The sequence below is a fragment of the Sturnus vulgaris genome, chromosome Z (assembly GCF_052056855.1).
Source record: "Sturnus vulgaris isolate bStuVul1 chromosome Z, bStuVul1.hap1, whole genome shotgun sequence".
Classification (NCBI taxonomy): domain Eukaryota; kingdom Metazoa; phylum Chordata; class Aves; order Passeriformes; family Sturnidae; genus Sturnus; species Sturnus vulgaris.
Window position 1 is genome coordinate 13,434,194 of NC_142283.1, and position 15,912 is coordinate 13,450,105.

The 15,912-nt window shown below is 41.4% G+C and overlaps 1 long non-coding RNA gene across 1 annotated transcript; it reads left to right on the plus strand.

Moving 5' to 3' along the window:
- Positions 1-13: 13 nt before the first annotated feature.
- LOC148219687 (uncharacterized) lies at positions 14-14,758 on the plus strand. The gene is made up of 2 exons (XR_015799582.1): positions 14-3,611; positions 13,326-14,758. It is a non-coding gene; the product is annotated as an uncharacterized LOC148219687 (long non-coding RNA).
- Positions 14,759-15,912: the final 1,154 nt, after the last annotated feature.

A 15,912-nucleotide genomic window follows, 5' to 3' on the forward strand; every position in this document is an offset into this window, starting at 1 on the left:
TAAAAATGTAAATTTCGCCAGTTTTAATTACAGTCTGAAAACAATTCAGCATAAAATATTAATGTATAATCATGGATTGGCTTGGGTTGGAAGGGACTCTAAAGATGATCTAGCTCTAACCCCCCTTGCTATGGGCAGGGACACCTTCCTCTAGACCAGATTGGTCCAAGTCCCATCCAACCTGGCCTTGAACACTTCCAGGCCTGGGACATTGACAGCTCTCTGGGCAACCTGTGCCAGAGCTTCACCACCCTCACAGTGAAGAACTACCTCCTAATTATGTAATCCCAACCTACTTTCTTTTCTTTTGAAACAATTCCCCCTTGTCCTGTCACATACCATTGTGAATAGTGCCTCTCCATTCTTCTTATGGAGTCCCTTCAGAGACTGAAAGGCTGCAATTTGGTCACCTCAAAGCCTTCTCCAGGCTGAACAATCCAAATTCTCTGTGCCTTTCCCCATAGCAGAGGAGCTCCATCCCTGTGATCACCTTGGTGTCCCTCCTCTGGACTCTCTCCAGCAGCTCCATGTCCTTCCTGTGCTGGGGCCCCAGGGCTGGAGGCAGCTCTGCAGGTGGGCTCTCACCAGAGTGGGGCAGAGGGGCAGAATCCCCTCCCTGCCCTGCTGCCCACGGGGCTCTGGATGCAGCCCAGGACACTCTTGGCTGTCTGGGCTGGGAGTGCCCATGGCTGGCTCATGTCCAGCTCTCACCCCCAGCACCCCCAAGCCCTTCTGGGCAGGGCTGCTCTCCACCTGTTCATCCCCAGCCTGGGCTGGCACCAGGGCTTGCCCTGACCCAGGGGCAGCACCAGCACCTGGCCTTGTTAAACCTCAGGAGATTCCCAGGGGCCACTTCTCGAGCTTCTTCAGGTCCCTCTGGATGGCATCCTGTCCTTCAGGAGTGTCAACTGCACCACTCAGCTTGGTGTCATCTGCAGATCTGCAAAGGGGGCACTTAATACCTTTATCTCTATCACTAATAAAGGCATTAAAAAGTTCTGGTCCCAGTAGGGATCCTTAAGAGCCACCACTTTTCTCTATTGTTGGTTGGGACTCTGAGCCATTGACCACCACCCTCTGGACATGGCCATCCAAACACTTTTTAGCAATCTTACAGCCTGCTCATCAACTCCATTTCCAGTTTAGAGAGAAGGATGTTGTGGGGGATGCTGTCAAAGGCTTTGCTGAAGTCCAGATGAATGACACCTGTAACCCTTTCTTTATCTATTGCTGTGGTCACTCCATCATAGAAAGCCAACAGATGGGAAAGAATGAAAAAGCAAATGGAAAAAATAAGCTTGTTTCTGTTCAAGTTTCATGTTACCTATACATGCACCAGTACATTGGAAGCATTCAGATTCTGACAGGTTAATAAGTTAATTTGTTTTGCCATTAGACAAAGAGGTAACAATTTTTTCCTAACTAGCCATACCAACAGTAATTAACATAGTGTGAAAAGAACTTTGCTCAAGTCAAGGGAAAGGTCTAAGGGTTTTTGATAAGGTTACATGGTATGCTGTCTTGTAAGTCAAAACAGTTAGACAAGGCAGTAAGCTCCTGTTTTCCCTTCTTTCCTTATTCTGTGCTTGATTGAACACCTGAGGGAAACAAAGTTTTTTTATAAAGTAAAGCAGCAAAATGTAATTATTCTGTCTCTAAAAACTAACTCCCTACAAACACATAAGCTGCTTCTGTAAGCTGTGAAAAGTGTTTGGAGCAGAGTGTCTGAGTTCAAAGAGCCCCTTTTAACTCCCCCTGCCGTGGGCAATAGGTTGTTCCAAGCTCCATCCAGACTAGCCTTGAACACTTCTAGGGATGAGGCAGCCACAGCATATCCAGAGAGCTTGTTCCAGTGCTTCACCATCCTTACAGTAAACAATTTCTTTCCAATATCTAATCTGAACCTTCTCTTAGTTTAAAACCCTTACCTCTCTTCTTATCACTGGACTCCCTACTAAGTTCCTCTTCAGCTATTCTGTAGCCACCCCTGGAAGGCTGCTCTAAGGCCCCCCTGCAGCCTTCTCTTCTCTTAGCTGAACAACCCTAGCTCTCTCACCCTGTCCTCACAAGGGAGGTGCTCCAGCTCCCTGGATGTTTTTGCAGTTCTCCTCAGATTCGGCTTGAGAATGTGTGTGGTTTTTTGTGCTGACGGCTCTAGAGCTGGACACAGCAATGCAGGTGGGGGGATAATGCTCTGTTCGAGTGAAGCAGGGAGGCAGAATGATCTCCCTTGACCTGCTGCTCACAATCTTTTAACACAGCCCAGGACATGTTTGGCTTTCAGGGCCACCAGTGCATGTTGCTGGGTCATATCAAGCTTTTCATTATCCTGCAGTACTGCTCTCAGTCCATTTCCTACCCAGCCTGTGTTTGTTTTGTACTTGGAATTGCCCCGGTCCAGTAGGGTCTCAGCAGGACCTTGCACTTGGCCCTGTGAGACTTCATGAGATGCACACAGGCTCCTCTCAGGCCTGTCAAGGTCCCTCTGGGTGACATCCCCTCTCTGCAGTGTGTCCATCACACCACACAGCTTGTTGTCAGCAGATTTGCTGAGGGTGCTCTGATCCCACTGTCCATGTCACTGGCAAAGGTTTGTAGCAGGGCCAGTTCCCACAGTAACGCTGGAGGGATCTGCTTGTCCCTGCTCTCTACTAGGGACCATCAAGCCATGAAGCACAGCCCTTTGAATGTGACTGCTGTGTCTGCCAAATCTGTGTCTCTCCCATTTAGAGAGAAGGAGATTGTGTGGCACAGAGGTCAAGGACTCCTCTCAGAGCAGTGGGGTCCTGGATCCCAGACTGTGGTTGTGTTCCCACTGTCAGCACATCTCTCTGTTTGAGTGCATTGTCCAAGCAGGTTGAAATCTTGTGGCCTGTTTGTCTTTACTTTCTATTCTATGCCCTTTTTTCATCTTGTAATTCCTCTGTAATCTTACCTGCACAACCCTGCAACCCATCTGACTCCTTGGGCTAAGAATAGAAACAGATCCCCTTGAAGTAACTCCTCAGGTCAAAAATCCAGTTCAAAACCACCCCTTTTCTTTTTGAAATCTCTTCAGGTTTTCTGCAGTTTACCTCTGAGGTACAACCCTAAATTGTCTGTGCACCATCACTTCCTATTTTCTTGTTGAATCTGCTTCCTTCCTTTCTTCCTTTGCAGACTTTCCAAGCCATTCACATTTCTTTTTCATGCTTCCTGCCACCTGTATCTTGCTAACTTCCCCTCTTGTTTTAAGCTGCATTGTATGCCATATTTGGTTTAGGGTGCTCATTCTACTTATTACAAGACCTGTACCCCTCAACACTGGAAATTCCTCCAGAGCCTGACTGCTGCAGTGCAGGCTACCTCCAGTTTTGGTGTCTCTCATAAATTCCTTACTAGTAGTGAGAAACAAGTCAAGAAATTATTTTCCTTTCATCTGTCATCATCTGGACTAGAAACTTACCCTCAATGCTCTTCTGCATTTACCTGGACTGCTTTCAGTTGGCTATGCCATTTTCCCAGCAAACATCCATGTGGCTGAAATCTTCTGTTGGGATTGTGGCCTGCAAAAACGTGATTCTTCCTGCAGCTGAAGAAAGAGCTCTTCACCAACCTCCACTCCTTATCAGGTAACGTGTAGTAGACGCCAACAACAAGGTTTCTGTTGTTGGCTTAGTCTCTACTTTCCATCCATAAGCTCTTGACTTGCACACTGCTGTTCTTCAAAAACAAATTTGTGTAATCAATCTAATTTTTGGCATAGGGGAAAATTCCCTGAACTCTATTTTTCCTTGTCCTGTTTGAATAGTTCATAGCCCTCAGTCGCAGCACTCCAGTTGTGTGATTCATCCCAGCAAGTTTCTGTGGTAGCAATCAGATCATGGTTATGTCTCATCTTCTGTAAAGATGAGCTGGATTCTCCTCTGGATTTTAAGCTCTTGTATGAGTTCAGTGCAAGGTCACAAATATGTGAGCCTTTGGAGCCTCTTACACCAACAACATTCAACTAATAATACCTTTGTGTTTGCTTAAGGAATTTTCTCCATTTCTCTGTTGAATTTGTCAAGCCTGTGGAATCTGAAGTAGTTTAAGTTAATTCCTCATTTTATTTCTTTTCTGTATTTATTTTAATTCCTCATAATTATTTCCCCGCTATATTTCTTTCTTTTATTTTCTGCTTCATCAGTTGTCTCCAGTTTTGCTTTGGAGTGAAAGTGTTCAGCTGAAACTCTTGTTTATAGGCAGTTTTTCATCTGCCTTAGCTCACCAGTTGTGGCACTTAGTGCACTGTTACCTCTGGGGCTTTTCTGACAACCTTGGAGCCCCAGGATGTGGTGCTGCTTTGGCCCTAGCACTTTCCTAAAATTTTCATACTCTACATGGAAAATAATCTGCCACTGTCTTTGTGCATGGTGTCATTTCCCCTCAGAATACATTTCTGGTGCATCAGTGCTTTGGGTCACCTTTCCAGGCTTGAATTCGCTGATCATCCGATTGACTTTTTACACTGTGGGAAATTGTGTGCTCTGATACCAATATCTGGTATCAGAGACTCCATCATTATCATCTGCAAAAAAAAAAGAAGGAAAAAAAAGAAAGAGAAAACAAAACACAAAAACCTCACATCCCCCCAAACCCCTTTTCAGTCTAGTAAATACAATGTGCAGAAAGCTAACAATGTTCTGCTTTGAATTGTCCATATTTGCTTAGAGCACACTGAAGGTGTTTTCTTTCTGTTGCTTTTAACATCTTCTCTCAAACTTATTTGAAATGTAGGTGATCAAACCTTTAGGGACAGCATTTAGGATCAGTTGTTAAATTTTTAACTATTTCCAAGATGCTACCTTCTTGTTGTATTTTTAAGGGTATAAAAAGTCCTTTATTATTTAGGTTGTTTAAAGAATTGCACGGTTGTGTTGCACAAAAACTGAATGTTGAAACGTTATTCCTCTGAACATGAAGAAGAATACAGTTTTTGAGAGTTTTTTCCTCCATAGATAGTTTACCCATTTTAAATTCAAATCATGATAATGAAATACATCTCATAGGAGAAGGGAACTGGCTATAACTTGTTGACATGATGATATGATTTGAAATGTCTGCCCTATTTTGTAAATCACAAAATTTTCCTAACTTTGGGCCGTTTGGTTTTTTGGTGGCAAAAAACTAGCAAGGCCTACAGAGTGATCTTTGGAACTCTTCTTTTTTTTCTATTTTTTTGTTTTGTTTTGTTTTTAGATACCTCCCCTGTTTGAGAATTACTGCTTTACAGTTTAAATCCTGAAAACTGTATTAATAGTGTAGTGATGCTGCTTGGCTCTCTGTGTAAATACTTTGGTGTATTCTCACAAAATTCCATTTTTTCTTACTTGAACAGAAGAGGAGTGAAACTGGATTTTTCTGGAGCTGACAGAATTTGTCCAATACAGGACTTCCTTGAGTAGATTTTTAGTTGTTAAAGATCAAGAAAATTTATTACTGTTGTAACCTTACAATAAGATACAGCTGTTTCCCCTGAACAAAATATACTGCTATAGTTGGTTGGCTCGTTCTTTCTCAGAAATCCAAGGCAGACTGCAACAAACAAAATTCAGCTTCCTCTTTGCTCATCCACCTGCTCTTCTACCTTGAAAATATGTTATTTTCTTTCCAGTTGCTTTTTGTTAAAACAGATGTTGATGAGGTTTTGTGGGATACTGAGAATATACAAAGAGAGCCTTCTTTACACTGAGGCTTGATTGATTATGGAGTAGGGCTCAATTACTGAATTGTAGAACAGCTGGCAGGACTAGTAGATAACATTCCTTGTCTTGTGTTACAAGGAGACGAGGGGGCTGACAGTCATCTCTCTGTAGCCTTTGGATGTACAGACCTGGTAACAAAGGTTAAAACCAGTGTTCAGGAGCCTTGAAGTTCCCCTGACTTTTGCTATTGTCATTGAAATCCAGTGCAGACTAACCCAACAAAGTCTGGTACGAGTCAAAGCCCAAGGAGCACAAAGGTTCGTCATAAGCTCATGCCATATTCCTCAAATGCAGTGTGAAAAATAATTGAAAATGAAAGTTCTCTTCCTCTGAAACTTTGAGGCAAAGTTTTTCAGATGACTTTGGGTGGAGAGAGAGGAGCATATTTTGCTGAGAATATGATATATTTGGCATGGATGTAATTCACTCCCAAAGCATATTTCCACATACATTATCTTTCTCTTTAAACTTGCAATAGAATCATTCCTGAAAAGGCCCATTGTGGTTTAGTGAATTTAATACTATTGCCATAAGGGACACATTTTAAAGCAGCAGCACCAGGGTTGTTTATTTCATAAAATGAACATGTGCAGCTGTAATAATCCTGCTCCACATTTTCCTTTTAATAGGACAATCTTTCTGTGGTGATGCATTAACGTGAGCACATCTGAATTGATGCTATGAATGCAGTAGGTATCCTGTTCTGAAAAATGCCAAAGATGGAAAAAGAAAAACAACCTTGGCTCAGTAATTTCAGTTTTATTTTATCTGCACGTTCTTACAATCCATGCTTTTTCCCGTTTTTTTTCTTTTTTCTTTTTTTTTTTTTTTTTGTCAGTAAGTGCTTTAGGATATACACAATAAAAAACAGGAAAATATGTTAGTTTTGTGTAGTCTTTTGGTCAAGGTGGTACACATGGCTAAGATGCATAATTATTTGGACAGGAGAAGTAATATCACTGTGTGGAGAAGAAGTAATTTTATAGACTAATAAGTAGAATACATATTTACAGATCATTCAGCATTCAATGGATAATCATCTGAATACTAAGCATTGATACCACATGGCTAGACTGAAGTACAGATTCTGAATAAACCGAATAAACTAGGTTTTTTTTACATAATTACCTGCCTTCAAAACTGAGATCACAGCTACATGCAACATACGGTGGAATTTCTAGTTCACTTTAAAGCTTCAGAGATCGGTTAGAAATCCTTTCAGGCTTTTCATTATCCAAGTATGAAATATATAAAATATTCATGAAATTCTTGAAACACTGTGATTTGTCATTACATCATTTTAATAAAAAAAACTCTACTCTAAAAATAAATATATATATTTTTATTGGCTACAGTTAAAACTGTTCTCATGCAGTTTTTTGCTATCATTCTTACAAATACTATTTTTGTCTTCCTGTATCACATAAATTAAGCTTTGATGAAGGTCTAATTCTTCAAAATTATTGCTGCTGTTTCCATGCATAAAATTCAAATATATTTGCAGTTCCCAAATACAAAACTCCATTGCTGTTACATGACACACATCCTCCTTCAGAGGCAAATTAGTTTTTTCTTTTCTGAGATAAAAAAGGAGTGAGAGAGAAAAAAAGTAGCTGAACCTTTGTCTATTTCCTTAAGTGAGTCTCTTGTCCTCTGTATGTGTGACAATTTGACATATGAGGTGATGATTAATTTTGCAAAATTTCAAGAGTATAACTTAGAATGGCAGAACTGGCTGAAAGATGTTGTAAAAGTTCAGTTTGAAATTCTAAAATACATATTCATTGCAAAGGTGCTTACATGCCTGCAATCATTTGCATTCCTTTCTCTGGTACTTAAAAAGCTAATGGAGGATAGATAGTACTACATGCTCAAGTGCTAACCTTCCAGCCTTTAAATGTCTTTGTCATGACCTTTATTATGTTTTCTTAACCATCACCACTATCCTTTTTTTTTCTTTTTCTGAGCATCTGTCTAATACAACTGGGAAGTGATTTATAGTTCAAAGTAGGGAAGCAGAAGAAGATTGAAGTCTGTCCTTCAGTAACTAAATACAGACAAAATGAAAAGCTTGGTTATTTTCCAGAAACCTTAGTAGCAACATCCTTTTCAGGCAATATTCCCACTGGAGTCAGTGTACTAAATTAATATTAAATAGGTTTAAATTTTTCTTCACAATTACATTATTCAATGTAGAAGCATCTCAGTTCTTCTAAGAGCCTTTATTTGCTACTACCTCAAAGTGTATGTAATTTGTTTTCTTTAGCTATTCATAAAACTTTAGTTTGTGGCTTTTATAATTATGACACAGTAAATTCTAGAGCGCTTAATAAACCATTAGAGATAATTGTAAGCAATGAAAAAAAAAAAATAAAAACATTACATTTCCTAAATGCTTGTATGAAATAGTGTGGGATTACACAAAGCACTAGGTAAGAACTGTGCAGCAGGAGTGTATGGTCTATGGGAGAGTGAAATGTCTGCAAAATAAACGTATTTTAGATACAAATGGGCAGTCTTTGCTTGCCAGCTGTTTCAGCATGATCAGATTACAAAGTGGTAGAGTGATCTTTGAAGAGCTTTCATGAGAGTTATGGAGGAGGACGAGGCAGAGTCTTTATGGAGTTTGACAAGGTAGCATTACAGTGACACTTTTCTACAAGAAGGAGTCCTGGTGCTGGAGGCAGGAGGCTCTCTGGCACTTCATGCTATTGCAGTGTACATGTATTTGCCACACTTTGTCTGGCAAAATACTGGATTTCAGAAGTCATACTGTAGCCATAAGTGTGTTGTTAAGTGTGCAAAATCCTGCAGAGAGACTTCGACAAATTAGAGAGATAAGCAATCACCAGCCATATGGAGCTCAATGAGGGAAAGTGCTGGATGCTGCACCTGGGATGGGCAACCCTGGATGTACGGACAGCCTGGGGAATGAGAGGCTGGAGAGCAGCACTGTGGAAAGTGACCTGGGGATGTTAGTTGATGACAAGTTGGATCTGAATCAGCAGGGCCCTGGCAGCCGGGAGGATCAACCATGTCCTGGCATCCTGTCAGTCCCAGCATCACCAGCTGGGAAAGGGAGGGGATTGTCCTGCTCTGCTCTGGGCTTCTCCTCGAGTGCTGGGGGCAGTTTTGGGCGCCACAACATAAGAACATTGAGCTGGGGGTGTCTAAAGGAGAGCGGTGAAGATAGTGAAGAGCTTCAAGGCAAGCTGTGTGAGGAATGGCTGAGGTCACTTGGTCTGTTCAGCCTGAAGAAGAGGAGACTGAGGGGAGACCTCACTGCAGTTACAACTTCCTTGCGAGGGGAAGAGAAAGGGCAGATACTGATTTCTTCTCTGTGGTGACCAGTGACAGGACTCAAGTAAATGGCCTAAAATTGAGACAGAGGATGTTAAGGATCAGAAATAAGGTTTTTTTCACCCAGAGGGTGAAAATGTGCCCGTGCATGTTTGGGCACTGGAGCAGCTTCTGGTATTTGTCACAGCACCAAGCCTGACAGAGGTCAACAAGCGTTAGGACAATGCTCTCAGACATATGGTGTGCCTCTTGGGGATGGTCCTGTGCAGGGCCAGGAGTTGGAATCAATGATCCGTGTGAGTCCCTTCCAAATGAGAACATTGTGTGATTCTATGATTCAATGAATCAGTGACTTTGATTCTCCTTTATGCCTAGGGCATAATTTTTCAAGGTGAGCTGCCTGAGTTGTGAATCCTGGTTTAGTGCCCCTAGCATACCTCTTTTCTTTGGTATCTGAATTTTGTGCCATGGTGTCCTCAAAGGTGGCCTTTATTGCTGCATGTAGCTAGCAGGAATTTAGCATGCACCATTATGGGACAATACACTCATAACAGGTCATCAGAATATACCACTTCTATACCATCCAAAAATTGCTCCCCGAATGTGTTTGTGAATCGCTGAGCTGACATTGATTGGAGGACACAAGGAAGATTTATAGAGCACAGAGGCCATATGCTCCTGGGTGCAGCCACAGGGTTGTGATCCATGAGCAGGACATTCACCAGGGCCTTTGCAGCCCTTCTGTCTCTGCTGCTCTGCCAAGTGCTGCCTATGCTACAGTGCTCTCCAGGTTCAGTTGGAGGTGGCTCATGTGGAGCAACAGGGCTTTGCATTATTTCCAAATGTACAGAAGGAAGGAGGAGACTTCGCTCCCTGATGCTAAAAAAGGAATTTGAACCAACAGACACTTGTGGAAACTCCAGTCAAGAAAACTTGTGCCCTTAAAAGAGATTTTAAAGTCAAAAAGGAGTACTTTTTATCTCAATGCTATGTTGTAATACCTGGAAGAATACAAAACATATATTGTGTAAGTCATTAAATAGATGGGTTAGTGTTTTTCATGTATTTAAAAATGAGTACCATTCTGTAATTTCAGAAATGTGATTCAGAGTGTCTAAATGCAATCTAGTATGTTTTTACATCTCTTCATGGGTGTACCCAAGAGAGAGCAGTAAAACACTGGCATTAAGATGAGAGGGTGGAAACTGATGGTTCATTCACTTAAATATATACTTTTTTGGGAGTTGAGGAAAGTGCTGTCCTCTAGCTGTGCATCTCTCAGGTCTGCCAGGAATGGGTACCATTTGGGTGGTCTCTACTTTGTTTTTGTGAAGGGATTGTGTTATGTGTTACTGCTGCTTCCTGTTAGTATCATGTATGGAGATAATGTAACATCACAACAAAACCTGAATGCTGAAGAAAGTGTGTCTATCAGTTGTGCACTTAAAATATCTTTGAACCAAAATATTTGTCTGTTTGGGCCTTCTTTTGCTGTAAGTCACATGTTTTTTCAGAATAGGAAATTTGGGATTAAAAGTTACGATGCAGTTTTGACCAGAGCTGAATATAGTTATGGGCTGCTTTAGCCCAGGCTCGTGCAGATGTCTTTTTTTATTTTTCAGTGCCAAAATTCAATAGTTAATTTAAAAGTTGGTTTTTCTTTGTGCATCCTTGGATTTTTAGCTCCACCATTCACCTTCTCCTAACATCCTAGAGAAAACTGAATGGCTGTGACAGTAATCTTGGTCTTAAAAGAAGAATTTAGATAGATTGTTCTCATGTTTATAATGAATTTTTTTAAAAATTGAACCAAATCCATTCATGTTTTAACTGCATTGATTTCGATCTGCTTTTCCATAGTTTGCTTTGGCATATTAAGTCCAGGCTGTGCACTATATTTTTATACACTAGACAAATAGAACTCTGCAGGTGTAGGAGAGAAATCATACTGTCCTTATCAGAAATTGTCCTGTGGTGAGCATCATCAAGAAAAGTAAGAAGCCACTGTGCTAAAACCGGGAAAATGTTTTTGCTGTAAGCAATAAAAATGAAAGATAGAGAGCACATACCTATTACATCTCTTGTAAAAGTGGCAGAAAGTTAAATGTTTTCTAATAACCCTTTGGTCATTATCATGTTTGTGAGCACTTAGACGTGTATGAGGTGCAAACCTTTCTTTTTTGAGAGCAGGAGAAATGAAACACACAAGAGAGGAGGAATATGGATATATTATTTGTCTTTCACTGTCCTCTAACCTTCCCATATTTCCCCTAGACTGTACAGTGCATCAATTGTCAATATTGGATTTCCTTAAAGGTCACTGAAAATGCATTCTGGATTTGCAAAGTAGGTTATATTAGCTTTGGATGGATGTATTATATTATTTTTTGAAGTGGTAAGGAGGAGAAAAAAATAATCATCCTATTAATCCTCATGTGGAATGTATTATCCTCAGGATTAAGTGGTCATCAGCCCAGTGCTGCTGAAAAGGCAGAGAGGAATACATTGATTTAATCTGTTGGTTTGGAACTATTATTTTTGATTTTTCCATTTCTCTTACTATTTATTATTTTGGATTTTACTCTAGTCAAGAACTGATTTCTTCCTCCATTATTCCTGTAATGTGTTCAGTCATGAGATTTTTCAGAGGCCTCTTGTTTTCTCAACTTTTCCTCTATTCTCGCTGACTACTTCCACTCTATCTCTTACACTGCTTTTCTTTCCCAGAAGCTGCTTCCCCACAACAACACATTTCTCTCCAGACACCTCTCAGAGGAGCTGCCCCTTTAGCCTGTTCCTGGAGGAAGGAGGAGAGGGGGGCTGGGTGCAGCTGCCCAGGGAATGCTGCAGCCCTCTGTGCCTGCCTGTTCCCCTCTATTCTGCTCCTGTCTGCTCCTGTAAAGCAGAAGGGAGAGGCACAGGCAATGCTGCCAGCACCAGCAGCAATTCTGGGGCTTCTGCCCAGAGACACCTGCAGACCTTATTAAATTTCTGGGAACGGGTTGGTTGGACAGGTGACTCTTTAAGTTTTTCTTACTCTGAAAATTATGTTGTAACCATGGTGTTTCAGTGGAGTGTTAAGTCACTTCACAGTAAGGGATTTCTACATTTAAATGTCAAATCAAATGGCTCAATCCACTGAGTGGCAGATGTATTTTAGTCAGCAGTGCTTTTATGAAAAAACACGTTAAAGATTGCTCTTCCTGTCAAAGCTCCCAGCCTGAATGTGGGTGGGGGAACCAGATTCCTTTGGCACAGAAAAGAGCTTCTGTTAAAAGAGCTGCAGGAGCAAAGGTGGCCCGGGCTAGGTGTGGGGATGAGCCCCTCGCTGCCTATGCAGCACACGAGCCAGTGAGCAGTGCATGACACAACAAAAACTCCCCTTCAGAGCTAAGGAAAGCATGGAATTCCTTGGGCCATGAGCAGCACCTTAATCCTTGCCAGAGGACCTCGTGGATGCATGAGCTGAAGCATGTGGCCTCGCTTCTGCCTGCCCTTAATCAGTCTCTTGGTGCTGCCTCGCCCTGCGGGATGCTTTTTGCACTTCTCTTCTGCGATGCTGGGCTGCCCACTGGGTGGAAAGCAGCAGCTTCCAGGGAGCATCCAGCATCCAGCTGTTGGAAGCCGGGATGCCTGCCGGTCAGGCAATTCTTTAGGCTCTGAAATGGACGAAATCAAGGAGAAAACAGAAAAAAAAAACAAAAACAAAAAAACTCCAGCAAATGCCAATAAAACCAAACACAGATATTTTACGGGGAAAAAATGCAGAGAGATGTCTAAGGTGAAAATACAGACAGCTTTAATTATCACTGTGGTTATTCATTTATTTATTTATTTACTTATTTTCTTGCTCATTAGAGCACTGATCCATCACAACTCCCGTCTCAGCACCAGGCACTGACAGGGGCTGTGGGAGGGGGGATTGCTGTTTTGGGTGTTTTGATTTTGCACCAACTCCCCATGCCAAACCAGAGGAGGGGACCTGCTGAGGTGCCTCAGCACCTCTGTTTGATAAAACCTTTCAGGAATGTTTTCAATATTGACAAGTGTAGTGCAAGGCATTTTTTTTTTTATCTCAGGGGGAAAAAGTATTTTCTTTCAATTTTCTATGCTTTTGTGCATCTTTCTTTTTAGGTGCTCCTAGAAAAGTAAACATGAATTAGCTTGTAGTAAAACTAAAATTTGCATATTTGTAATACATACATGAAGTATTGTCTGGCAGTAAGGAATGCCTTTTAAGCAGTAGCATTTTAAAAGGGAAGGGAACAACTGTAACCCATATTTTCTTCCTGGAGAAAGGTCATGGCAGGAGGGTGGCCTTTCTGATGTTGGCAGCATCTCTGGGGTAGATGGACCATCATCCACATTATCAGCTGACAGACCTGCCACATCCGGAGCCTCACACCTGTTGTGTAGAGGCACCTGAGGAGGTGAGGCAGATACCTGGAGAGGTTTCACTTGCCATTCTGAGTATAGACTTGCTTCTATTCTGTCCTTTACTGTAAGTTACTTCTGTAACTTCTCTCTGGTTGGGGGTGGGGCCACAGGGGGTGAGATACAGGATCCTGAAGGGCTTTTCTCATGGATTTTCCTATTTCTGTCTCAGGGAGGGAAGAGCATGGCTCCAGCAGCTTTTTCTCAGACTCCCTGATGATTAACCTGTCCACTTCCCTTCAAAGCTCTTCCATCATCTGCTTGGTCACACACCTCACACAGGTGTCCTCACTCTGCCAGCTCATGTGGACTAGGGGTGCAATACATCAGCAACAACAAAACCAGCAGTGCCCGAAAAGAGTGGCAAAGGACACTGTCCAGCACGGGACAACTTCTTACTGCTGAGGTCAGTCCTGCTCTGAGCTCCACACTCAGTACTGTGTCTCACCAGCTTATCAATAGAAAATTATTGGCAGAGGAGGTGTCATAAAACATATTACAGCACAAACCACCATAATAAAGGTTTTGAACAATATAAATGGGCCACAAATAAAAACCATGACATGGGTTCCTTCTCTAACACATGCACATACACACACACTAAACACATCTCAGTGTTATTTGGCCTTCTGTTGAAATGACAAAAGTTGTATTATTTCTGCTTTAAGATTCAACGCAGGTCAAGTGACTTCTGAGTTCAGGCAGTTTCAGATTTCTACATAACTAAATCATTCTGCTTTTAAAAACAAAACTAATCTAGGAACTTTGGGGTGCTTTTATTTCTGTTTGTTTGTTTTATTTTTTCTTCTTTTTTTCATTACAGTTTCATAACAAGTGCTGGAAAATAAACACTTTTCCCCTATCAGTACTGAGGCTGCTGTTTAATGCTACTGTCTAACAATAATTTAACCTTAAAAACAATCAAAACTTTCTGCTGTAATTTCAGAGACTTCAGCATGATCATCTGATCTCCAAGGACAGAAAGAGTGATTACTATTCAAGGAAAAAAAAGTCCACTCCTGTTTTAATTTAAAAGATTCTGTGTTTGTGCTGGAAATTACTTCAAAGTTTGAATTAAAGATGAAATTATTTCCTTTAATCAAAGTTATAAAACATTTATGTTTTTAGTGTGAATACCTAAAAGGTATGAAAATAAATTGTTTTGCTTGTTCAAAACCTTTGCTGAGGACTGGAATGTGTTTTGTTTCCCTTATTACTTTTGGTTATTTACAGTATGTAACTCACTGTTCTGTAACATGAGTTCTACATTAAAAACACCCCTTAATCTCATACCACCACCAGCTGGGTGTTTCTACTTATTTTCTTTTTTAAACCTAATTTTGCAGAGGACTTTTGCTCTTGTCATTGTTTATTTTCCTTTTAAGAAGACACTTTGACGCAATATCTGATGTGACACTGAGGTTTTAGGGGTTCTATCCAGGCTAGGGGATCTAGAGATGGTTTGGTGGCAGGTGCTGCGGGGACAGTCCCACCTGGCCTCCAAGGAATGCTCAGGAGTGACAGATCTTTCGCCTCATACATCAAGCTCCTCAGCAGCCACTGCAGTTCATTTTTCCCCACACGAGAGTCTTCAGTCGGAAGCTGCTCTGTGCAGTGACATGAGCTGTCACACAAAGCTGGGCCCTGACTCAGATGGTGTCTGTGTCCCTGCACTGATGAGTCAGGCACCCGTCACCTCAGCCCTTTACGTGTCTGCCTTCTTCATTGCTCTTGCCAATAACCTACCCCAGCCCCGAGTGTCTGGCAGCTTCCACTATTCTACTGGATGCCTGCAAATTCCAGAGAAGCATCCTCTGTGCAAGAGGGAGTGAGACCTGCACATACCACAGGTCCAGCACAGCATGGCAAATACTACATTTCTTATCATGATCTTGAAAACTGCAGGCAGTAACAACCTTACTTAGCAATTGCAAACCTGGTAGAAGGGTTCATATGATTTTCTTTCACCAGTGATTAGCATGCTGTGGAAAGGCTGGGGGAAAAAACTTCTGAAAAACTGTCATTCCAGTTTTAAACAGAGAAGGACTGAGTCATGGCAGAAACCATTTCTCCAAGCCTATACACTGAATTGTGACAGAATCAGAATTAAGATATTCTGCTTTTATTCTTCTCAAGTACTGCTGCCTTTCATCTCTATCTTTTCTACTTTCTGCACTGTTGCAAATTTTCTTGACTTTGTGTTTCTTGATAGTCTTCTTTAAACCAAAAATGCAAAACTGCTTTCTCCCTTCACTTATTACCTCCACTTCTTTCAGGTCCCTTATCTCCCACCTCATATTAATTGATTCATTCCCCTCTCCAGAGTTTAGCACTATCAAAACTAATTATTATTGCACAGCTCCCTGTATGCTTTGGGCTGAAGTTGTGACTTATTATTAATTGCACATCTATACTGATGAGAAAGTTAAAATACTTGAAAATCTGAAGTAAG